At 31.8% G+C, this 27226-nt stretch overlaps 1 long non-coding RNA gene across 2 annotated transcripts in view; it reads left to right on the forward strand.

Moving 5' to 3' along the window:
• The first annotated feature begins 19107 nt into the window (after positions 1–19107).
• LOC124362660 overlaps positions 19108–27226 on the forward strand; it is a 60016-nt gene continuing 51897 nt past the window's right edge. For both annotated transcript variants that reach the window (XR_006922486.1, XR_006922487.1), the window contains exon 1: positions 19108–19490. This is a non-coding gene — a long non-coding RNA (uncharacterized LOC124362660). The remainder of the gene's footprint in view (positions 19491–27226) is intronic.

Raw genomic sequence — 27226 nt, forward strand, 5'->3', positions numbered from 1 at the left:
GTCAAAGTGACGTAAAAAGGTACACGCTTTTACATTGCTGTGTTTTGCCTATGAGACATCTCCACTCGTATAGTTATTGGTATTTTTAAGTAATTGGTGGCTTTCTACAGAGAATAGTCAGTCGCGTTACCTAGTCGCACCAAGATCATTAGTATATTGGTTAAACCAATCATTCCTTGAGCTTATGAAGTTTTGAGTAAGATTCCATGAAACTTGGTTATGCCATGTACTCTGACTTCATGTACTCTGCCAAAGGCCCCTAAGCCTCTACTTTTATAATACAAGTCTCCTTATGTAAACAGGATAAATTATAATATTGGCCAGTTGTTTCTAAGATACTTCAGGTGTTGATACCCAAGTGTCGTTCTGAATAATTTTGTTGAGTTGATTAACTGCTTCTTCCAAGTCACCAGGAGATTTCAATGGAATATGCAGTTTAATATTGAATTAATTTCTTCATAAAGTTGTTCTAATCTGGACATATTATATAAAACATGTGGTCTTAGGTTAGTTAGGGCTTGAGCACTTAGACTTAATAACTGGAGAAAGACCAGAAGACAAATCTAAAGCAAGGATATACTGACAGATTTCGTAGCGAAGTACCTTTCACAATGATAATGTCCAAAAGGTTAGGTATTTTATTCTTGCCAGTTAGCCTCACAAGAAGGCTCACCACTTGACAGCCACCTAACAGGTTCTCATATAGCTTCATACAATTCTCGACCTCTTGATGTCGATAATATGGAACTATAGGCGTGTGCAGGACTTAAGTAGTGGTGGTGTAATTAAGATAAATTGAGTCTTTTGATGTATACTTAGTATACTTAATCAAGTATAATGATATTAGGCTTACTAACCAGTTTGCATAATAAATGTAAACAACTTTGGATTTTAGGCTTTTATTTACATCCAAGTACAACAAAACAATATTAGTAGAAACACATTGTAAATTTCATCAATGTGTACTGTAAACAGATCAAGATAAAAAATCAGAGTTTATTATTTTATTTTTTAGTTTTAGTTTAACATTTCTAAGTTTATTATCTGAGCTTGGATTTCATGGTGCGGAGTTTTGAGAAGACTTTGTAAACCTCGTTGAACTTCAATAACCAGTCAATCCATTTCGGAACACTTTTAAACGGAAAATATGTACAAGTTTTTCCACGCTTCTTTGATTTCAACAACTTAAATTCTCCCGCTATACCTGCAATATTGGCATTGAGTTGTTTGAAAGAATTTCAAAATCTTCATTTTCACACTTGAAAAAGTAGTTAAGATGTAGTTCCATCAATTTTCCTAAAACACGGTAATAAGTAAATATGTGCAATTCTTATTTTTGTGTGTGTACAAAAGGGGAAGAAGAGAAACTAGTGTCTTCTAACAGAAATCATAATTTCCTTTACTGAAAATTTGCAATGTTCATATCTAGTGTCTTACACATTTGCTTTGTTTTGATAAAGATGTCCTCAAACTGTGTCTCATTTCTACCAAAGCATCATCTAGACTTTCAACATCATGAACTGATCGAAAAAGGTCTATATTATGGCTTTCCAGACCTTTACTCACTTTAGCAACAAGCTAAAATACGGGATGCATAATTTGCAAAGATGAAATAAAATTAAAAGATTTCACTTGTATCAAAAACCTTTACCGGTGTCTCTATTACAGCTTTTGAACTGGTACTAGACTCCATACGCTCTTCAATACCTTTTACAATTTCATTTATGTGAACATAAATTACAGACATCGCCTCTGAACGACAGGCCAGTCTAGTGTCTGAAAGGGATTTCAGAGGCTTAGTTTAATATTACAGGTTGCTTGATGATGTCCACTGAGACTGCATGCCTCTTTGTTCTATCTTCAATAAGTTAAAAATAACAATACTTGGAAGCCTGCATATATCTCTGTTGCAAGTTCGGAAGTTTATAATATTTAATTTCTTTATTGATTAGAACAGCTGGCCTCCACGTGCTCTATCGTTCGGATGGTTTTTAGAGTATAGAATACAGTTTGAACATTGAAATAACTTCTAGAAGTAAAATGTGGTTCAGAAATTAGCAAAATATCTATTCTATGTCGAGTTAGAGAGAATTTGGTATCTTGTTAATGTCTAATTAAACAGATAGTATTACACAAACCAATTTTAAACGTTCAATTCATTAGCTGTTTGGAATTTGGAAATGGGTGTTCTTATCATTTTCCGCTATTTCTAGTGAATTACAATTGAAAACCTATCCGCATCACTTCAATCCTCAAAGTAACCAAACCCTCATCCAATATATTTTATCCCCAATGAGTGTTGATACGTTTACAAGAATGCCAATTTGCTATGACTATTGCATGAGCATATCTTCAAATATATCAAAGGAAACTGACTATTAGGGGTTTGAGGGGTCACTTGGTTTGCAGTAGCATTAGTATAGCTTTTGACTTAGTATAGCAGTACTTGACAGTTTGTCTTATACTCAGGTATTATGTGCTGTGCTCTAACTGGTTGTTGAGTAAGAGTGCTGACGGTTTTGGTCACAGAATGATTAATATTACCAGGTTGATGTAGTTTCTTTTGTCTAGGTTGAGGGAATTCCTATTCTTGTACACGGAACACCCTCTGAAGTTAGCAGCATGACTGCCAGAGCAAAGAGCACAAGTTGCAGATGTTTTATTAGGCTTGGCACACATACCTGAGTCACGGCTTTGTCCACAGTTGACACAACGAAACGGCTGTTAACGGGTAAATAGGTTACGTTTTTGTGGGCCCATATTGTCAACAGTGCTTGCATTAAACGATTTCTTTTTTTGAAATGTGGAGGCTCAAAATTCAATTGAAGATTAAGCAAATTTTGGACTTAAAAATTTCTTTGTTGGACATGTTAGGCTCATGATCTCTGCAGAACAACGACAATGATTCTTTAGTCTTAAAATGTCTACCATTGCCAATATTTATAGCTTTAAATCCAATATTTTTAGTGAATAATTAATACCAGTGATGTCAGTAGAGAGATGGAAATTGTTAGTACTACCCTCTGGGCCTTATCTTGTTTTAATTGATAGGTATGAAAGTCTACCTGTTTATAATTGAAGAATTTCACAACGCGTCTTTTATAAATCTTTATAAATCCGGGGATTTGGGAAGAATTTTGATTATGTTCTGATTAATGCATTGTAAGAGTCTTCGATGATTCAATTTTCAATAAATTGCTCCATAGACTTTATGCTCTTAACATTGGGGGTAAATATTGGATGAGGGTTTGGTTACTTTGAGGTTTGAAGTGATGCAAATCGGTTTTCAATTGCAATTCACTAGAAATAGAGGAAAATGATAAGAATTACATTAATAATGTAAGGTAATAATAATAATGAAGAAAAATATCGTACACGATCTCCAAGAAATTTTTACAGAATTACTTTATCGACATCAATTCTAGAACATTAAATCTAAATCATCTTCTTCCAGAAAACAGCCAAGTCTAACCACCGTTAAATTTATAAGAATCTGAGTTTGAAAAATGTACCATTATTAATTAATATACTGCATTAAATTTATTTTCACAAAGTCCAGTTCTTTGAACATATGGACGTGTTTTATACTCTTAAAAAGAAAATATTAGAACAGATTTTATTAATTTCATGTGAATGTATAAGCTCTTAAATAGTCACAATATCAACAGTTTAAACACAATCATACTCTAAATGTTATGTTGGATGGACACTGGACAGTGTGCTGTTTTCAGTCAGATAAATTTTCTTAGACTATTTTATTGGAGCAAAAATCTATGTAAAATCTGTGTAAAAACGTAACAGATTAATGTAAAAGACTTTAAAACATTCAAGAATGCAAACCCATTCGTGAACAGTTATAATTTTGACTATGGAAATCTTTGCTACATTTTAGACTCAAAACTTGTTTTTCAACTGTAATAAATTAAAACAACTATAAACCTTACACATTTTTATATACATCTCATTGTTTTTCTTTAGAGAAATCTTTCTCTCATCACTTACTCTATTTCCATTCCCCTTTTTCAAAAATTGGTAGCTGTCATAAGACTTTCATTTGTTTGGGATATTTCCATCTTAACATTTCTGGACAATAGTATCTTGATTTTGCGGCCTAGACAAAAGAAATTCTATGAACAGCTGAATTACCTAATTCAGGTTTGTCAAAAGTTCAGTTCAATTCTGTAAACAAGACTAGATTGAAAACAATTTATTGTTGACTCAAGTTTTAAATTTCAAAGCCAGCTATAACCAAAGGATTAACTAAAAAGTCAACAGACAACCAATAACATTGTTAAATACGGGCTATAAAAGTGTTAAAACTGCATTCCACTGCCAAGAGTAACACCGTTAAGTAAAGGACCTTAGCGGCAAGAACCTTACCGCTAGTTACCAAATCCCAGACAAAGGACAACAGGAAAAATCACTTCTGCAATCAAGATCTGGGAATGTCCTTTATTACGTCACGTCGGTAGCAAAGCCTGTTACGCGACGCTGGGTCTGCTTTATTTACACTGTGTTCAATGATTCTGTTTTCCATAACTTTTACTAACTAATTATACTATACAATATTTACCGTAATATATATATATATATATATATATATATATATATATATATATATATATATATATATATATATATATATATATATATATATATATATAAAACACTATGTTGTTAACCAAGTTATAAAAATCAAACGGACTAAGCTGATGTAAATTATACAATCATCAACAGAACATTAAATGTTACCTTAATACCACTTTTTCCTGGCCGACTTTTAAAGTTTTATCCAAGTCGGTGCAATAATTTGCCTAGCCTTCATCTGTTGTTGTCTATCTGCCCTGTTATTAATGTGACAAGTAAAACCAGTAAATTTTCAAATAAAAAAAATCACCATATAATTGTATATAAACTGCATTCAGAACACATCGATTAATAGTATTGTACTTTTCAATATTAATACAGTTGGTATAATAAGACTATAAGGCAATTCATCTATAATTTGAATCTTACAATGAAATTTATTTCTTATCTCTACAATAAGAATATCTATGGAAACTAATGAAAAGAAATTAAAAGGAAATTGTAACATGACAATTTGTATCCAAGGATACGAGTGTCTTTTTATTAAAGAACTTGCTGTGCACTGACGTACTTAGTCAAGTTCTCTCAAGTTATCTCAGTTTTCAAGCTTTCAGAAGAGCAACTGCATTTTGTATTCAACTCATATCCAGTAAATCTCTCAGTTTACGAGCAATCAGATCGAATAAACGAGTAAAGGAAGATCTACCTGTTTTAGTTAGAGAAAATCAAAAAGTTCTAGTTCACTTTTCCGAAGAAGTTACGTACTACCACTCGACCACTCGAGAGCGAAGGCAGCAGAAACATCGTCAGTAGAAGACGACCATTTCTAAACACCTATCAGCTCTTCACCTTAGATTGACAGAAGAATGTCCGAAGCTGCGGTTTCCAAAGTGATGCTCGGAGTGTTGAAATTAATAATCAACGCGTATTTTGACATGGTATTCTTATACGACATATTCCATTTAAGACTTTAATGAAAAATAACCCTAAATAGTCATCAATCATTCATGTAAAATACATCTAAAGTTGCAAATTATAGTATGGGAATAATACAACGAATTTGTGTTTATAACATGATAACTTTAGTATACTTTTAAGTCATTTGTGATTTTAATGAATCAATCAATTATTAATTTGGACACGTTTTTATTGAACATCTAAATAATTTTCCTCTCCAAGAAAAAAGAGGGTGAGGAAAGTCAACAATTGGAAAGGGATAATACGATGAGTTACTTCAAATTAATGGTTCAGATGAGAAAATCCAACAACTTACAGATACGGCAGGTCCTGAGCACACTGTTAAGAATGGGTACAGTTTAGACTATAGGGTCAATTCTAAATTATATATACACTTTGTTGGATGAAGACATTAAAATTCAACGACCTCTAGTTTTTTAAAGTTGTTCTTTTATGAAGACCATTATAATAAAGTGCCACATGACCATGTTACCGTGTAAAACGATTAAGCCCTCATTAAAAAACAAATGTTTTGCAGTTGAAAATAAAACGTTTTAGGTGGTTATAGGTGGGACCTAAAGTACTCTACATCTCACCCCCCCCCCTACAAATAGTAGCTTTTCCATATGATTTGGACAGAAATAAATCTCACTAGATATATTTAACCTATTACTCGAAAAGCAATGCCCATATCCAGCATGTTTAATATAATTTTAATTCGATTTATGAAACTCAATTCTAAAAAGTATAAATGTTCATTACAAAATATGTTGATACTGAAATTTTGGGTATGTCTCACATTATATCATGAATGCGCATTTAAGATGAACTTCATTGGTTATTAATGCAACTAATCGCCCTCACTCACCATCACTTGGTTATCATGCACTTTGCAGTCCATGTACTTTGCACTGTGTAAAGTACATGTAGGTTTACACAGCATTATAACTTGCAGCTAATCAATGTTTCACAGGTAATTATTTGCATAGTAAGGACATGTTTGAATTTTCTCGGAAAGAGGACATAAAATGTCAATAAAGTAAAGACTGAGGCTTAACGTACGATGCAAAGTATTAGCCAAAGCCAAGGTTTTTCGCATAGAAACATACATAAGAACGGTGTTATTAAATCTTTATACTATAGCTAAGTTAATATATATTTGTAATTATAATGCAATTAATACAATTGAACATTAAAAACGTATTCGAGTCTTTTATTATAAATATCTTTAAAATATGCTTGTGCTTATATCACTTACTATCAATTGTTTACAGTATTCTTTTTTTGAAAAATAATTATTGTAATTCGATTCTTAGTTTGATAAAATATTTCATTTTAAGGCCACTGTGCATGCAGCTGTAGTATATTTATTTGTGAAACCCAAAAATGAACATTTGATATATTTTTTGGATTGACACGTGCAACTAAATCACAAAATCACTGCTAATTTACATGGGATTGTATACTGAGATTGTTGCTGACAAAACATTTTCTCAAAAAGGTTTTAACATATTATTCTAAACAACTTTCAGTTTTTCATATTTACAAAGATACTGTAATGCAAACTATCTTGGATACATATTTAAAAAATAATTTTCACAATGCTGTTACCTTTTTTTACTTGTATTCGCTGTTACTTCAACAAAATAATTCATATATTATCAAAATTAATAAATACCTGAACTTGCTATAATATAAAATACCTGCAGAATTATTTATTTGGAAGATGCTATACCAAATCAAGATATTAGCCAAAATACAACCTGGGTTATCTACACTTAATTCGATTTATCTCAATCACAAGGTCAACGGAGGATTTAAGGTCACTTGCTGCAATTTTTGCACACCTAGAATTTCTAGAGGAACATCCAAACATATGTTGACCTTCGATCGATCCCGGTTACAAAATCTAATGTTCTCGTAGTAGTCTTCTGCTATTTGGATCTAGCAACAAGTTGCTGGTTAACCAGAATTCATATTACGAGCTTTCATTAGTGTGAAAAAACATCATTTGTGTTTTTCTTGATAAATATTGAGTAGTGCATTTATATTTGATGTTGCATTTAATAGAAATATTTACAATTTGGTTAACAGTTACAATTCATTATTAATCCCTCAGGTATCATAGCTTCATTAACATTGCTACAACTTATTCATAGTATTATTTATTAGTTGAACATGGCTTATCAACAATGAAGGTTAAATAAAATCATCCATTAAAATTTCTCCCTTCATAGGAATATATCCTATACGGTAAAGAAGTTACTAGATTTTATATTATTCTATCAATATCATACACTTTAATTACAAGATACATTATCATACAATTTCTAGCTAACAGTCAATAATCAGTACACTAATGAAAACATGCCAAATCTCAACGCAAAATTATTGAGAGGACAATATTAATGCAAATAATGAAATAAATGTTTTTTTTTACACAGTTAAATAATTATTGTCATTTATATTGTTCTTACAACTGTTAAACCTGTAATGACTTAATTAGTACATGTAATAATCCTTAAAAATATTTTTAATTACCGGTAAATTATGTATTGAAATCATCAAATTTTATATAAAGTGTTTACCAACAATAACCGATAATTTTTTACGATTATCACATAAATATATTATGAAATGTTTCATTACACTATCATGTATCACCCCTTCAAGATTACAATAACTGCAAAGTACCCTGATAAGTCTTCCTGGGTTCAGATGTTAATTATTAACTTACTATACTCCACATCAAATATTAGCCCTCCAGTCCACATTCTCCACGATCGTGGCTGCTACACACCGTACCTCGACTGCGACTCACTGACCTGACTCTGAGGGGTCACACAGTCACCCTCCTCTCTACTTCAGACGCTGCGGAAGATGGGCCCCGTAGTCACACACCTATGAGACATGGTCCGGCTACGAGTATAATTACAGTTTAAAACAATTACAAATATTCTTAGAATATTTTTATAAATGGTGGGGGGGGTTGCTCCCCCGACCCCCGCTGGATACGCCTATGCGTGTAGATGTCAAGAGAAATAAATATTTATTAATACTAGCACATACCTTCGGCTTCGACTGCAATTTATATACAACATTTCATGTATTTGATTAAATAGCTCCCACGATTTCAGTAACAGTTGAACTATTTTAGACCAACATACAGGAACTCCAAAGGCGAAGTTCATACCTTTTTAAGTGATAGGACTTATGATTTAATACGATAGGGTCCTATGATATTTTTGAAATAGAATTAGTCATATACATATACATACAGTCATATACATCAGGTTGCTAATGTTTAAGAAGACCAGAGGGCAAAAGCACGAGTAGGTACAGTAATTCTTGTTACAGGTTTTGCGCTTCTAGTTAAAATTAATGACATTTCCAACACAAAGTTGGAGTTTGCTATTTTTCCCCAAGAAACTAGATATACAGGGTGTATATTATGTCTGGAAACACCCAAATATATCCTTTAATAATTTAAATATAAATTTGAAACCTCTTACAATCGTGATAGAGATTGGGCATCTACTTTTTGGAACAATGTTTTGTTATGTCACACCAACGGGGGACGTCCTGCCGAGGGTATCGTGAATATTCTTAATGGAAGCCTATACCTTGTGATACATAATTTTAAAGGTAATAGCTTACTGAATTGAATGCCACAAACCGCATCTCAAGGGAATTATTCTATCAGAAAATAGAGCATTTTTTAGTATTGAAAATTTACTAATGTTCAACAATGTAATTTTAACATGGTTCTTGCCACAAAATGTGTTACACTAATTTTTTAGCATTTTTTAAATGTTCAATTAAAATAAAATAAACAATTTATTTTTAAGCTGGTTTCATTAGTACAAATTTACCAGTTTTTATTACAATGAATAAAACTTATGAGTCACTTTTCTCTGATTACTTATGAATCTGTACTTGGTGTTTTCCAGTCAGCAGGAAGGTTTAAAGAGACAAAGGTCACTAGCCTATGAGAAACATTATTGTGTTTATTAATCATCTGGTCTACAGGTTTCAGTTTGTTGAGCATGGAGCTTTCACTAGACAGGTCTAAGCTTGGGAATTACAAATGGACAAAGGTCATATCATTCCTGTCGAGTTAATCAGTGTCTCTGAAGCATTGCTGTCAACAAGTTATCTAATTACAGTAGTTCAGTTTTTATTTGGCATTTTAATGGAATTGTCTGAAAGAGAACGAATTACTCTGTTGATGATGCTAGGATATGGCGATCGTCAAAGATCTTATCGGGAAGTTTGTTATTTGTTTTAATGACACTTTCCCAGAAAGGAATCCCATAAGTGTTTCAACAATATCAAAAACTATTGAGCGTTTTGAAATGACAGGGAGTGTACGTAATCGGCCAAAGTCGGGTAGGATACAATCTGCAACAGATGAAGAACATGCACTAGATGTTTTGCAAACATTTATTGAAGACCCACATACATCGCTCAGAAAAGCTGCACAGCAACATGATATGCACCCTATGTCTGTGAGTAAGATTTTGAAAATTAATAAATACAAACCATTTAAAGTTCATTTAGTCCAACAGTTAAGTGAGGATGATTACGACAGAAGAGTTGAGTTTTTGTGAACTTGTGATGCGCAAATGTGATGACAATAGAGATTTTCTGACCAACATACTATTTTCTGATGAGGCAAACTTTTTTTCCTAAATGGCAATGTTAACAGGCACAATTGCCGTTACTGGGCTAGTGAAAACCCACATTGGATTACTGAGTCCCATTCACAGCAACCACAAAAACTGAACGTATGGTGTGGAATTTTAGGTAAACAAAATTGTTGGGACCCTTTTTCATCAATGGAAATTTAAATGCCGAACTTTACTACAATATGCTCCAAAATGAAATAATCCCAGCTATTCAAATTGAATCAGGAGAATACTTTGATAATGTATGGTTTTCAGCAGGATGGTGCTCCACCCCATTATGGGAGACAGGTAAGAGAGTATTTGGATTTAAGGTTTCCTCATAAATGGATTGGCCGAAGAGGAGAAATCGAATGGCCTCCAAGATCTCCGGATTTGTCACCAATCGATTATTTCCTATGGGGTCATTTAAAATCCAATGTTTATAGAAGAAATCCTCATAATTTGGAAGACCTAAGAAACAGGATTATAGAGGAGATTGCTTTGATAACTGAAGAAATGTCAGGCAACTCTGTCGAATCATTTTACACAAGATTGGCTCATTGTCAAACCGTAGAAGGAACACAGTTCGAACAATTGCTTTGACACCAAATGCAGGTAAAACGTTTGTTGTAAGACTTTTCTAACAGCATGCATTATTTTTTTATTTGTAATCAAGAAATCAATAACATAAGTATTTCCATAGTTGTACTGTAATAAAAACTGGCAAATTTGTGCTAATAGAACCAGCTTAAAAATAAATTGTTTATTTTATTTTAATTGAACATTTAAAAAAAAATGCTAAAAAATTAGTGTAACACATTTTGTGGCAAGAACCATGTTAAAATTACATTGTTGAACATCAGTAAATTTTCAATACTAAAAATGCTCTATTTTCTGATAGAATAATTCCCCTTGAGATGCGGTTTGTGGCATTCAATTCAGTAAGCTATTACCTTTAAAATTATGTATCACAAGGTATAGGCTTCCATTAAGAATATTCACGATACCCTCCGGCAGGACGTCCCCCCGTTGGTGTGACATAACAAAACATTGTTCCAAAAGTAGATGCCCAATCTCTATCACGATTGTAAGAGGTTTCAAATTTATATTTAAATTATTAAAGGATATATTTGGGTGTTTCCAGACATAATATACACCCTGTATATATTATAATTATATATATGTATATACCTATATATACTTTTATAGTGAGATTGGATTCAAAAGAGTACAGTTTTCTGAATTGTATGGATATAGACTTTGTTATTGAAAATTAAAAACTAAAACCACCATCAATAAATAGTACTAATACATTCAATATAACAGGTTTACATCCATACTACGATGAAGTATTTAAGTGTTCAAAGTAACCAGTTACAATAATAATAAACGAATGGATAGCATAAACAATAAAACTATAGCTGTTATGTATAATATTTTAAAGTCTTCTCTAAGAAATAACATTTTAGAGGAGGAAACAGATTTACCTGTTATTTAAACCATCTGATTGCCTAGATTTTAAAATTAGCTGATGTACGATTACGACGAGCTGATTGGCTTATTCCATGATAAGCCTAGGCTTAAACTAAATTTTGTAATATTTTTCTTATTGGTTTGACTGAATATGTTTCTTCGAAATTTAAATTATGCATCAGGCTATGTGGATAATCGGTGCTACGTTTGTATATGCCTTTCATTCTCGTTCTTAAAGAATTTAATATAAAGCTAATTTATTCTTTGCATTGAATATGATAAATCATGTTTTTTTTATATTCACAGGATGTCTTTAAATATTCTGTAGGACTTGCGTGTAAGACTACGGGTACTTAACATCGGGGTGTGTTGCAAGGACGTGATCCGAGTGTTTTCAGGTAATATTGGACGTGATAAAATATCTCTCAAAATTGGTATTTTATAAATATTATTTTTTAAGTATATTTGAAAATGGTCTTAGTTGAAACAGAGCTTTCAATAAACTGTATGCTACTCTAAGAATATTTCACATTCATAAGGTCCTGGGTGGAAAGTTGTTAAAATCTTTGGATCTCTTGTGTTAAGTGATAGGTATTAGAAGGAAATACTATGTTTGCACTTTATGCTATCACATTGTTCCAGGACGAACAATAGTTAACCTCCAAAATGGAGGTCACTGTGAACCACACACAAATAATAATAAAATACTTTTCCTTACGTAATTTTTTGAATTTTATTGAAACATATCCATCTATGGGGAGAAACCCCGGACCTGAAAGTATTAAAGCTAAATGTTTCCTAGCATATATAATTTATGGGATGGACGATGGTCCATCTGGGAAAATTTCATAAAATCTAAAATGTTTCTTAGCATCTGGTAGTAATTGACAGACAGTGCAAGAAAACACCTCCACCCAATGGTGGTCACTTGGGCGTAACATACCTTGTGAATAATGTTCTACTATCCGAAAGAGAATTTTTTAAATGATATAGAAAGACCCGTCTTCATAATCCATTCTATATTACTGTTTTAAGATGTATTACACCTTGACTTCATAAGATAGGTTTCCGGGAGCCATAAAATTAACAGCGAAATGTTTTTCCTAGCATACCTATGGTAAGTAAGGAACATTGTAAAAAGTTCATCTTGGTACTTGCGTGCACATAGACTCTCATTACTTATCTCTGTGCTTATTTACGGAATACAGTCTTCAAAAGTAGGCTATCCTGAAATTCTATCTTAAAGTAGGCTATCCTATTGTTTCTGTATCAAACATAACTATAGATAGTGTTTTGTTTTGCATAGGATTTGTTACGGAATGCTTTGTAAATATGATTTTTTGTAGTACCAACATGATTTTTTTTCTACAAATTAAAATTATAAATATCTGTCTTACGTATTATAAAGTATATCCTATTATGTTGAACAGTTTGTATGTTACATTATAAATAAATACAATATAATTGTATAAAGGAAACATATTTTGGAGTAAACTTGTGTCATTGATATGTAATTCAATGTACCTCTCACGTTTTAATACAGTGGTAAGAGGTAATCGTAAAAATTTAGTTAGTACGATTTAGGCTGTAATATTTTCTGAAGAGATGAGGCCCAAGGACGACTGGAACGACCATGAATTTCTGATGATTTAGAAGAGATTTTAATCTAAAAAATTAGATAAGGAAAATTAACTAGGAATTTTAATTGGATAAAATGTACGTTTAGGATGGACTCTAAATAATAATCAATTTTATCATTGTTTAAGTTGCGTTTATTTTGTGAAATATATACAGTACCATAATCTTGCATTTCTGTTTAAGTAGAAAAAAATAAAAAACGTCTTACAGAATTTATGGTTTGCAATATTGCATATTTACGACTGTATACAATCATATTTTGCTCGGTCATATAGTCTCTTTTATTAAATTCCTACAGATATAATGGACAAACAAAATTAGATCTATTATTAGTAGTTTTATCTCTGATTTTACTTATCAAGCATATTCTTAGGAACGTAGGCTATATTGAATGTTTATAGTTACATCAAATTCATTTCACAATGTTGCAAAATTATCATTCTGTTATTCACTTAAAGTTACAATTATTGCTATACATAACGTTTTTCGCATTCATATACAATATTAAGGCACGTATTAATGAGATAATTCTAGAAGTGCACATCTACAAACTTATGCTGGCTGAACTGGTATACCTATAGTATTGAAAAAGGGTACAAGAATAGGTCCAAAAAGATCTCTTAATCCTCCTAACTCAACGTCTTCATCAGGAACTGGTAGAGCGGATGATACCTGCAATTAAAGGTTTTATCAGTTAAATAAATGGCTCTTTAGTATGAATTCAAACCCTCAAAAAGAACTTAGCGCACAAACGCAAATGAATAAACAAGTTCAAAAGGTCCTTCACATTTAGTCCTACTATCAGAAATACCAAAGTTTAGATGTTTAGACCTCTATAGCTCAAAACTAGTTAAGTGGGAAGTTCTAATGGACTTCATTTAATAACTGAAAAAAACAAGTAGGCCGTTTTGGTTTAACTCCGACCAAGTCTTGTTCTATCTGTCATACAAGATAAATGGGAGCACTCACAATGTTCGGTTTTGTTTAAACATACTACTGTTTTTACAACGATTAAAATAATTTTGTTTATTCATATGAAAGTTAAATGTTATTTATTTTTTCAGAGGTGACATATTTTTCTAAATGTAACCGATTTCCTTTTAAATTGTGCATTAGAAACTCAAAACTTATTTATTTAAACAATTAAAACACATTACATGAAGATTATATCTATAGCTACTCTTTCATGTGTATAAGTTAAAAATAGATTTTTTACATTAAAATTTTTAAGTTTAATTTATTTTGCTTTGTAATACATTTTATGCAATATTTAACAAACAGTAAAAACAATGTAAACAAAAATACACCGTATAGATAAAATTTGATTTTTTTTAACAAATGATCCGTCCTTTGGTTTCACCAGCTTCTAAAAAAATCTGTCTATTATGAAACAGAATTATTCATTCCTTCATCAGAATCAGGTATGAATAATCATTAGTAAATTTTGTCTTGGTTTGTAATATGCCACTAAATTACACGTGGTGATAAATTTGGTAGTACAACTACTATGCATTTGTGGAAAAGTAACAGAGTAAGATGAGCAACAAATGGTAAAGTAATAAAAAACTGTATCAGCCAACGGCCGATTTTTTTTAGTACTACATTATCTTGACACTGCAACAGCTGACTGGTGAGTATTGTATACGTAATGATCCCTTATTGCATGATTCATCAAGCCAATAGCCATCTTTACACAATTCATATACTCGTATTACTAAATTGGATTCTGATGGTATTTTTAAAACAGATTTTATAGTATCGATATATTGTTACATCAAGAAAACCGTCAAGAAATGTAAAACATTTATTTTACATAATATACTGTATATTCTTTGGGTAATTAAATTAAAGGAAATAATTGTAAATAACAATACCATACCAAGTTACTACTTGTTATATACCTGTTAATATGTTTTATATTTGTATTGGGAAATGGTGGGCCTCTCTAAGGATGTATTCAATCTTATACAGTTGCGGAGCTGAAAATTTTATACGAACTGAGACTGGAAAAGTTACGATTTTGTAGTCAATGATAATTGCGCCACCTAAGATGTTGTTTTGGACGTTCTCGAGGTTACATTTTCTTACATCATGAATACGTTGTGGACGTTGAATTAAGGATTAGGACTGCACATAGTGCCTGTGATACAGTCTTCGAATGGGCAGATCTCTGGCAGGTGTAAAAGAAAAATTATTGCTGAGTGGCAATATTTTTTCTTTTCCCTTTGTACCATCATTATATGTATACTGTTTATTATATTTGTATTTGTTATTATAATATTTATTTGTTGTTATTGTTTTGTCTAGTTATTTACTTACTGTTATATTTAATTATTGTCAGACTGATATTATACATAGTTCTTTTACTACTTCATTTTAAGATTTATTTTTGTAATATTTATTGTTTTGTATTCAATATTTAAATTTATACTCAAGTCCTACTTTATTGTTGTTATACGTATACGATTTAGGGTTAACCATTTAAGGTTTATAATTAAAAGTATTATTATATAATTTGTATTCACGTTGTTCTCATATGTTCAGAAGAAGCAACGTCTTGGCTGAGGTTTGTCTCCGCAAAGATAATTATGTCAGGTTCATCGTTGGCTCTTCTGTGAGAACCTGGGTATGGGTCATGTCTTGTCTGCTCTAATACTCAGTTATTTATTATTCAATTTAAATAATTTCGATGTCGTTAACTCTGTAAATAAAATCCACAAAAAATTTACTCTTATAATTTTTTAGTAAATTACTGGTTTTAAGATATAAAAAGTTACAAAGTTTTAATAGCCGCCATTATAATATGTTTGTAGTAACTGACCTTCAGAGGTACTCGCATTCATACGGCTTCACTCCCAGATTTCAGCGTCCCACCTTCAACTTAAAACTAAATGCGTTCAAGAGATTGGAATGACTTTTAGTGCCTATGATTCATCAGGATTGTTTGAAATGACATTTAAAAATAACATGCTCATGGTGTCCCTGTTTTTCAAAATGAAATTGCGTGCGATGCCGCGGGTAAACTGCTAGTATATAACAGTTGTTTCAACCTGTTAGTAACTAGTAACTTTATCTCTTTTAAAACATCCACATTACTATTTTAATAGTAGAAAATAAGTGAGAATTTATTTATATAAAGTGAATATTCATACCTTTAGTAAGACACTTACAGACACCAGAAGCATATACACTGAAGCAAACGGTACATTGAATCATTACGAGGAAGTGAAAGTGAAATACAAATACGGTTCATTGATACGATATGGTGCTCGACAGTGGTAGATGTACGAGTAACTCAATGGTACCTTTGCAAACTCAGGTCACGGCGAAGCCGTATTTACCAACTATTGGTTATCAGTACTGATATATTTTACTTTTCTTACATCTGAATTTATTGTTAGCACTTCTTCGATACAACACGGTGTTTTATGACAGTAGTACAACATACTTACTCTTGTTCAATGTACTGTTTAATAGAAATAATAGTTGTAAAGATCATTAAACTTAAACAAATTACTTTTATTTTTATGTTTAATACACTACATGAATGTGTATCAATTGAAAATATTACATAAATTAAGATAATTAAATAATAAAGGCTTGAGTTTTCAATAATAAATTAATTGGCGAAAAGAACACACGTATTTGCGCCTTAGGCGATGCTCATAAACGCAAAGAAGAAAGTACACCAATATGACAATCCTTACTTTATTAGAAAAATTACGGTTTTTGTATACATCAAATATAACTTTTTGTAACAATCATTTCCCATGACTGTACTGCATTTCACATGGTCATTCTTAGAATTTCTGGTTAACATATAGGCCTATTCCTATTTCGCCAATCCCTCCGGACAACGCCTCACCGTTCTTCGCCTCTAATAAAGTCATTTTTCATATAATAATCATTTCCCATGACTGTACTGCATTTCACATGGTCATTCTTAGAATTTCTGGTTAACATGTAGGCCTATTCCTATTTCGCCAATCCCTCCGGACAACGCCTCACCGTTCTTCGCCTCTAATAAAGTCATTTTTCATTTAATTTCTGGACAACTTCCCTTTGGCTTAATCAGCAGATAATGTGCTTAATGTGCCAGAGTTATTATATGTATATACTCATATATATATATATATATATATATATATATATATATATATATATATAAATATAATAACTCTGGCTCTTTATTCTAGATATACGCTAGACCAGTTAAGTGAAACCTGATTAACTAAATTTAAATTTATAAATTTGGCAAATGTATCCTGAAAAATAATTTGTAATTCACTTACACAACTAAATAATGACCTTACAATAAAATGTAGCCTCGTGCGCTGCTGACACAAATTGATGACTCCAAGGCTAGTTAGCCTCTCACACAGGCCCTAGTCCTTTTTGAGTGGCCACGGCCACTGAGGTGGTGACCGCCGCTTGATAGTACAAGTAAATGAGACTTTATGAAAATTGTCTTATAAATTTAGTTTGTTTTAAATTATTTGCTATATTATTTCTGTACACAGCAATGTAAAGGCCGATTATATAGGTGAGCAAAGTAGGAATTAAAATTTTCAATTAAAATTTAATCGCAACGTGAGTAGTTTTCATTTACCTGAAAAAAACCTTTAGAAGTTCAGATTTTATTTAATAAAGTGTGTTTAGTGAAGTTCACACATCCAACAATGAGTTTCGTACATTTTCTTTCTAATCAGCATCGTTCATGTCTTTATATTTCATCCCCGGTGTCGTTGCCCCCAGGGACAATGGTACGTATTCTTCGCAGGGTTCGCATGTCATAAGAGTGTAGAATTGTCAAGTTTATGTTCATCTGATGTGATGGGCTTTTATTAGTATTTCCTCTGTAGTTTATCGTGTTTTTAATTTAAGGCTTTGTTATAAAATATTGTGTATAAATTGTCTAATTTTTGTCCATGATGTTAATATTACTCTGGCTGAAGAATATTACATATTACGACCAACGTTACAGCAGTCCTCCTCCGTAGACTAATGGTTATAGTCTCGGCTCTCTAACCGAGAGATCACGGGTTCAAATCCCGGGGAGGTCCAATCATGTACTTTGTACTTTAATAAAAAGCCAGTGCACTTCGAAGCCGGAAAAGCTGACGCTGAGGTTTAAATGAGATAAAAAAAAATAAACACGTTACAGCATATTCATAAAGAGTCAGTCATAATAATTTGCCTGTTTAACTACAACCGCATCGATGAAAACAGCATCGAAGGTAAAAGGAAATAAATATTTATAGTACTACCAGCTGATTTACCATGCACAAATCCCTGTCATGTAACAATCACCTGTTTGTTAATCATAAAACAAGGCAATATGGTTATTGTAGCAGTTTTCAACTGATTTTAACTTTGAAATCTGCTTTTAAACTGTATAATAATATAATTTGTTATAATAGAAGCATATAATTTATTTCATTTCTTTTTAGTAACATTACTATACACAACTGTATTATACAGCCTATTTCAAAAGGAATCGTAAAATCGGAGCTTAACTGAAGATGCGTTTGGACAAATATAGCCTAAGTATCAAATCGTTTGAGACGAGGTGCAATTTTCTAAGTTTTAACTAAGTAACTTAAACAAATTTTTATAGTAATGGTTTAACTGATTTAACTAAATTAATTCAGTGTGACACTCATTGTAAATATTTTATTCTCTGTATTAATGCAGAATTTTAAATATATAAATTAGTTGAAGAGAGAATGATGCCCACAAATTATTGAATAATAAAGATATAATGTGGAAACATAATTTATAAAATAGATAATCATATAATTTCATATAATAGAAGCATAGAAGTTATTGTATATATCAACAAAACTTATTATACAGAACTTCTATTATATATGAAAATCAGATAGTTAGTTAATCATTGTTCAATAAATTTTAATGAATATTGAAATTTTTGTGTGTAAAAAGATTGAATATTTCAATCAGAATCACTTTGTTCGTTATGTCCTGTATTTATCTCTTACCTACGCGTACCAGCCGCCACTGTTGAAAAAATAAATGTTTAGTGTTTTTCATATTCCATCATCTGTAAAGTGTCTCAGTCAGCTGTAGACTGATTCTAAGCAAATAAACAACTATCACAAAAGTACACTTTGTTCATTTGCCTTACGAATTTCCACAATCGCTACTAAGGTAATCTCTATAATATATCTGAACAGTCATCACTAACCTTCAATTTGTTACGGGTCTCGTTAAATATATACACATTTATTTCTCGTATCACAACAGTGTTCACCCACAACAATTATGTGTGTGAACATTAAAATGTGTAGGGATAAAAAGGGATGTAACAGAAAAAGTGTAACACACCTCTGAATGTAAAGATGATATTATAAATTTTTAATCGAGCATAATTATTATGTTGGATTGGTTGAGTCGTACACCGTATCGTTGACCAATATTATAATCCATAGATCTGTAATATAAAGGCTAGGAGTCAAGTATCATTTACTGACAAAATTAGAAGATTGATAATGGAAGATTGAGAAAACATTGTGAACACATTAAATTGACACAATATTGAATATTAAAGATTACTCTAATGAAACCAACCAAATCTTAAAAATTACAAACGAAAACTATTCTAATCAAACCAATTTAAAAATTACACATTTTTAAATTAATTGCAATTTAGTACCCATAAAATAATAATTTCGAACATTATTATTTTCAAATTTATATAGTAGTTATGTACAGTAACTTTGTTGTTATAAATATCATAATATTTCTTTTCTTATAAGTAACAATTATATATTTAACTAATTTACAAATCAGGTTTTAAAATTATAATCGATTGAATTAAAAAAAAAAACAATTAATTTGGCCATACATGCTAATATCCATCGGATAAATTTTGCAAACTTTTCCGACATATTTAGCCTTAAATACACACCCATTCCTTTTATAATATGCATACCCCAACTAACATGCATTTGATAATAATGTACTGTATGTGTTGTCACCTGAAGCATTTTAATAACTATTGCGCTGAGAACTGGCTAGAGTATTAATAACGAATTAAAACTATTGTGAACAATAAAACGAACATATAAACTGATTTAGTATACAAACGCCTGGAAAGAAAATATATCTTAAAAGAAAAGTCTATGTTGATTGTAAAGTATTCTACTAACTTCCATTCTCTCGGAGTTAATATACTATTTTGAACATCGGCTTGATTCCAAAACATGTCAGTATTAAAAATTTTAATACGTAAATGTTATATCGTTTGTATTGTGTTTATAGATGACGACCATCTCGAAGAAAATAACTCCACAAAGTTTTTAGGAATGATTCTGGACAAAGGACTGACCTGGAGCGATCATGTTGACAGGATCTGAGCTAGAGTTACCTCAGGTATCTATGCTCTGCGCAATATAGCAAAATTTTGTTCCCCAGAAGTTTTAAAAATGGCCTATTATGGCCTAATCCATCCTCGTTTTGCGTATGGAATAAGACTTTGGGGAAGTTATGCAAAAAACAAAATGGAGCGCGTCTTTAGATTCCAGAAAAAGGCTGTCAGAATCATTAAAAATTTGAATTACATAGAGTCGTGTGGGGAATCTTTCAGGTAGTTGAGATTGCTGACTGTCTTGCCTCTATATTTTTGAGGTGATCATGTACTGCAGATCAAGGTGCACCTTGATTCGTGGCAGGAATGTTCATCCATATGAAACTAGATGCAGGGACAACTTTCGAACTCGTCAACGCAGATTGACATTAGCGCAACATCTACCACAAGAAGTTGGTGTCAGATTAATCAACAGGCTCCCTGAAGAAATCAAAATTTCCAATAATCAAAATCAATTTTAAACGCGTCACAAAGTCCTTTTGGAGTACAAGGCTTTCTACTCTGTTCATGAATTCATGTCAAGCCGCTGGGATATTAGAGATTGCTGGATCTGTGGTCAAAGCGATTGTGTCATGAATGATTGTATTAATTGTGAGTATGAGGTTGTGTGAATGTGTAGATGAAATCGTGTAAATTGACTTAAACTATTGACGATTGCGATACGATGTAAAAATTTTTAAAAGAATGCAATAAAGAGATTATTATTATTATTGTTTCATTAAATATTATTTTTTAAGTATAATGTGCCTATTGAGTGGACTTACAATCACTCCATATACATTTTATATCGCTTTCTGATGTGGTGTTTTTATTTTATGTGACCAATGATCGGTGAAAATTTCCAAATTTTTCCGGGAGTTCCGTTGTAGACAGAATTATCTGAATATAGTGAGGATTACAATAAACAAATATTATAGGAATGGACAATTAATTGTGGTAAATAAAGTTTTAATATAACTGGAAAATATAAGTTACCAGTCTCAGATGTTCCCACATATATTTTACTAGGTAACCCATCTTCAGGAGTTACAGTTACCAGATACTGGGTGAACGGAAGCAGTGGGCTCAGGGTGATCTTGGGATTTTCTTGGATCAGCTGTCTTTCAAGGTCATCCTTACAGCCAGGAGAGCAAGCTAGCTTGTTCACACACTGCGCACACCAATTGATGAACAACTTAAGATCACTAATAAACTAACTGTTCTACAAAGATTCCTTGCAATGAGAGAACTAACTAGCCCAGATATCTGAACTCGATTCAATATATAAAATAACTCTAAAACATATTCTTTATTATATTTTTATCATTTTACATAGAGTATTAACTGTAAATATTCACTGATTTCAAAATAATACTTAATCAATATTTTTCTAAAACGTAAAATAAAATATTGTCCGTTGTAAATGATCTTGGATGATCAAAAGGCTGTGCTTAAGCTTGAACTCAAACGGAGGATCCATTTTAAAAGCTGCGGTGATTAAAAATGTATTTAGTAAAATAATAAAACACGTGCAACTGTAAAAATATTTTAAATAAGACCAATATTGTACAGTGCAACATATGGCACTATGTTTATGTTATAGATCTGCTGGTGCCCTGTGGAGTCGTATGAAGTGTCCTGGGAAGAGGACTGGCTATGGCTAACGGTCAATACTCAGGACACAATTTATACTCTAATAGACCATTCCGGATTGTGCAATTACATTTAAAGTACGAGCAACTGCTAATGGCGACCACTCGTTATAAAATATTTGACCGTTAACCATAGCCAGTCCTCTTCCCAGGACACTTCATACGACTCCACAGGGCACCAGCAGATCTATAACATAAACATTGTGCCATATGTTGCACTGTACAATATTGGTCTTATTTAAAATATTTTTACAGTTGCACGTGTTTTATTATTTTACTAAATACATTTTTAATCACCGCAGCTTTTAAAATGGATTCTCCATTTGAATTCAAGCTTAAGCACAGCCTTTTGATCATCCAAGATCATTTACAACGGACAATATTTTATTTTACGTTTTAGAAAAATATTGATTAAGTATTATTTTGAAATCAGTGAATATTTACAGTTAATACTCTATGTAAAATGATAAAAATATAATAAAGAATATGTTTTAGAGTTATTTTATATATTGAATCGAGTTCAGATATCTGGGCTAGTTAGTTCTCTCATTGCAAGGAATCTTTGTAGAACAGTTAGTTTATTAGTGATCTTAAGTTGTTCATCAATTGGTGTGCGCAGTGTGTGAACAAGCTAGCTTGCTCTCCTGGCTGTAAGGATGACCTTGAAAGACAGCTGATCCAAGAAAATCCCAAGATCACCCTGAGCCCACTGCTTCCGTTCACCCAGTATCTGGTAACTGTAACTCCTGAAGATGGGTTACCTAGTAAAATATATGTGGGAACATCTGAGACTGGTAACTTATATTTTCCAGTTATATTAAAACTTTATTTACCACAATTAATTGTCCATTCCTATAATATTTGTTTATTGTAATCCTCACTATATTCAGATAATTCTGTCTACAACGGAACTCCCGGAAAAATTTGGAAATTTTCACCGATCATTGGTCACATAAAATAAAAACACCACATCAGAAAGCGATATAAAATGTATATGGAGTGATTGTAAAGCCACACAATAGGTATACTATACATTACAAATAATGTTTAGTGAAACAAAATAACATTAACGAATAACATTTTTAATACTGACATGTTTTATAACCAAGCCGATGAACTAAGTAGTATATTAGCTCCGAGAGAATGGAATTTAGTAGAATACTTATACAATCAACATAGGCTTTTCTTTTAAGATATATTTTTCTACCTAGGTGTTTCTATACTAAATCAATTAAAGTCTTCGTTTTATTGTTCGCAATAGTTTTTAATTCATTATTAATACTCGAGCCAGTTCTCAGCGCAATAGTTATTAAAATGTTTCAGGTGACAAAACATATATTGTTATCAAATGCATGTTAGTTGCGGTATGCATATTATAAAAGGAATGGGTGTGTATTTAAGGCTAAATATGTCGGAAAAGTTTGCGAAATTTATCCGATGGATATTGGCATGTATGGCCAAATCAATTGTTTCTTTCTTTTTGTAATTCAATCGATTTTAATGTTAAAACCTGATTTGTAAATTAGTTAAACATATAATTTTATGTATAGGAAAAGAAATATTATGATATGTATAACAACAAAGTTACTGTACATAACTTCCATTTTATATTTGAAAATAAAATTGGTGTTAGTTATTATGTGGATATTAAATTGCAATGCATTTAGAAATGTTTAATTTTCAAATTGGTTAATTAGTTCGATTATAATCGTTTTTTGTTTGTAGTTTTGAAATTTGGTTTATTAGTAGAGTCAGAGTAACTTACTCTTCAATATTCAATATTGTGTCAATTTACTGTGTTCACAAGGATTTCTCAAACTTCAATTATAAATATTCTAATTTTATCAGTAAATAATAATTTACACCTAGCTTTAATATTATACATATATATGTCAACAACCTAACCAACATAAAACATTTTTAAATGTAGAGATGTGTTAAATTTGTTCTTACATGACATGTCTTTATCGCTATGCTATTTTATATCCACACAAATAACGTTTTGGGCGATTTCTGTTGTGACACATACTTGTGTATATATTTAACGAGACCTGTGCAAAGTTGAATGTTAGAAATTAGAATTAAGTGACATAGACACTACTTTAGAAGCAATAGTAGATCTTTTAAAGGCAATTGAACAATATCTACTTGTTACAGTTGTTTATTTGTCTAGTATCAGTCTGCAGCTGATTGTGAGACATTGCAGATGATTGAATATAAGTTGTAGACTAAGAAAATAATTGAATATAAATTAATTTTTTACAGTGGCTGCATAGCTGCGATGCCGATGGGAGGCGGTGACGGATAGTTCAGAGATAAATACCAGGCATAGCGAAAGTAGTGCTTCTGCTCAAATGATTTAAACTATTTCAAAATAAAAATTTCAAAATTCATTGCAAAATATTGACAAAAAATGCTACTTTACATTCTCATTTTCAAATATAATACACAAGAACATACGCTCGACTTTGCCAGCAATTTATTTACAACATTCCGTGTATTTGATTCAACAGATCCCAAGATTTCAGTGACAGTTGAACGATTTTAGATCAATATACAGAATATCCATGTCGACGTTCTTAGTGAAAGCACTTGTGATGTAGTTCGATATAGTTTTATGATATTTTGAAATGGAATTCGTCATGTATCATGCATCTGGTACTCATTTTGAGTGTTCATGATTAAGAGGACTAGTGGTTAAGCAAAGTTTTAAGTAATTCTTATTTCAGGTTTTGCACTTCTAATTTAAATATAATATAATTCCAACGCAAAACCGGATTTTGCTATTTTGTATGGTTATCTAAATTGTTCGAATATAGATATAGTTATTGAAAACTAAAAACTAAAATAAACATCAATAATACTTACGTTATGACAGTTTTCATTCACATATAAAGATGATACATGATACAGTGAAGTACATATTGTTCTTGTATCTCAATATCATAGCATTGTTCATATCGAAGTTTGCAATAACATAGTATTTCCTCAGTTCAGTGTAGGAATTATATCAGTATTTATATGTATATTAGTAATCAGCAACGTATACCTCATCCGTGGGAAATGAACAGACACGGTGTGTTCTGTTAGTACATATACTTTTATCATTTTTATACTGTTACATATTTATCTCATTGTTACATTCTAACATATCTATATCGTTGCATGTTTTTATATATTTATCTCATTGTTAAGTTATTATTATCATAATTGTTACATTGTTCTGTCTCTCTTTACTAGTTGCTCCTGCATTATTTGTTATGATTGCTATGTATTGTTATTAATTATTGCATAATGTCTTCCTTGTGTTATCTGTTATCATTACTAGTTTTGTTATGTTATTGGATTGTTGTTACCACAGTTATTAGTGTCATTGTATGCCATATTGATTAGTTTATCCTTAGTTAAGTCAACTCATGTATAAATGGATGGAACCGTTGGAAATAAATAAATGCGATGTCCACTCGACGTGGACTGACAATTGTCTGTCATAAAAATTGCACTTACTGTCTCGTGTTTTGCTTTGTGATTCCACTTACTATAATCACGGACTCACTGCACTCGCTTGTTTCCTTAAAAATTGTAGTCACGGAGCGAATGGTTTGTTGGATCAGGCTAATGCCCAGTCCCTCCGTTTTTTGGTCCTTCAGCTGCTGTATATTTATACCGTCCCATAATATCTCCAAATTCAAAACCTAACATGAACACCTTCCAAATTTAGTTAATTAATTAAAATGCAGAATAATTTAATTCGTTTTGCCTTGTTGCCACGATGTTGAAATAAGTGTTGTAATTTTTGTTATGCTTTCACTCTATAAATGTAAACAAATTTAAAATATTGGTTAAATGAATTAAACATATATCATCGTGTTGTAATAATGCAATGTTTACACAGAAAAATTGATTAAATGTTGCAGAATTGAAACATTTGGTATCGTGAGGCGTTCAGTAATTACCATCCTCAATGTTAGATCATTCAGTGTTCAGGAGCTGCATGATTTCCTGAACAGAGGAGAGGACGTGAACCTCATAATGTTCAGTAGGCGTGGGCCGAGAATGTTTAAGTTATTTGATCAAGTTGTGATCATGCTTTCGCATAAAATGTGCAGAGAGGAAAGGGTTGCTGGCAGTAATGTCACGCTGCATGGTTTTAAGAGGTTCAGTATGCTTATAGAACGGGTTACAAAAGCACGCATAGACTGGATAGCTACCTTCATGTAACTCACTAGGAAGGTCTAGTACGTGATACAGACAGACACAAATATTTAAGCTTAGTTACACTGGGTAAACTAGGAGTGGAGATCCGTCAAAGTTTTTCGGATCTAATTTGAGCAGCTAAATTAGAACTGAATATCACAGGTATATCATGCTGACCCTCGGAATGTACAGAGATAATCAGCTGTAGGCTCTATAAGCACTTCAATTTCACTATAGACCTGTACAAAGAAGTCATTAATTTGCTCCACATCCTGAGAGAGTCCTGGACTGTCCGTGTTCTCGTCACATTCAAGAAGACGGTTTCAGAGTCACTGCGCCTTTTAGAGATCTCCAGATTGCAACTCCTAAGAGTGCACTTGAGTGAGGGGAGGCGCTGTGTTCAATTTTTAACCAACTTTCACTTTTTTATCAAGTCGCATCCTACTAGAGTCTGTATAGTTAGTGAGACTCAAGTTTAAGTTCACGAGGCATGGTGAACAATATTTAGTATAACATAACACAATAAAAATAAAATAAAGTTAAACCGTGATTAACAGAGCAGTAATAATTGAGACACTTTATAAGGCAGGCCGGTATACCTATAATAAACAATGATAATACCTGTAAAGAATGATTTAACGCAATATATTCCAAATATCACTAGAAATATGCCTGAGGTATGAAGCCAG

Source organism: Homalodisca vitripennis, chromosome 5 (genome assembly GCF_021130785.1).
Source record: "Homalodisca vitripennis isolate AUS2020 chromosome 5, UT_GWSS_2.1, whole genome shotgun sequence".
In the NCBI taxonomy this organism is placed as follows: Eukaryota; Metazoa; Arthropoda; class Insecta; order Hemiptera; family Cicadellidae; genus Homalodisca; species Homalodisca vitripennis.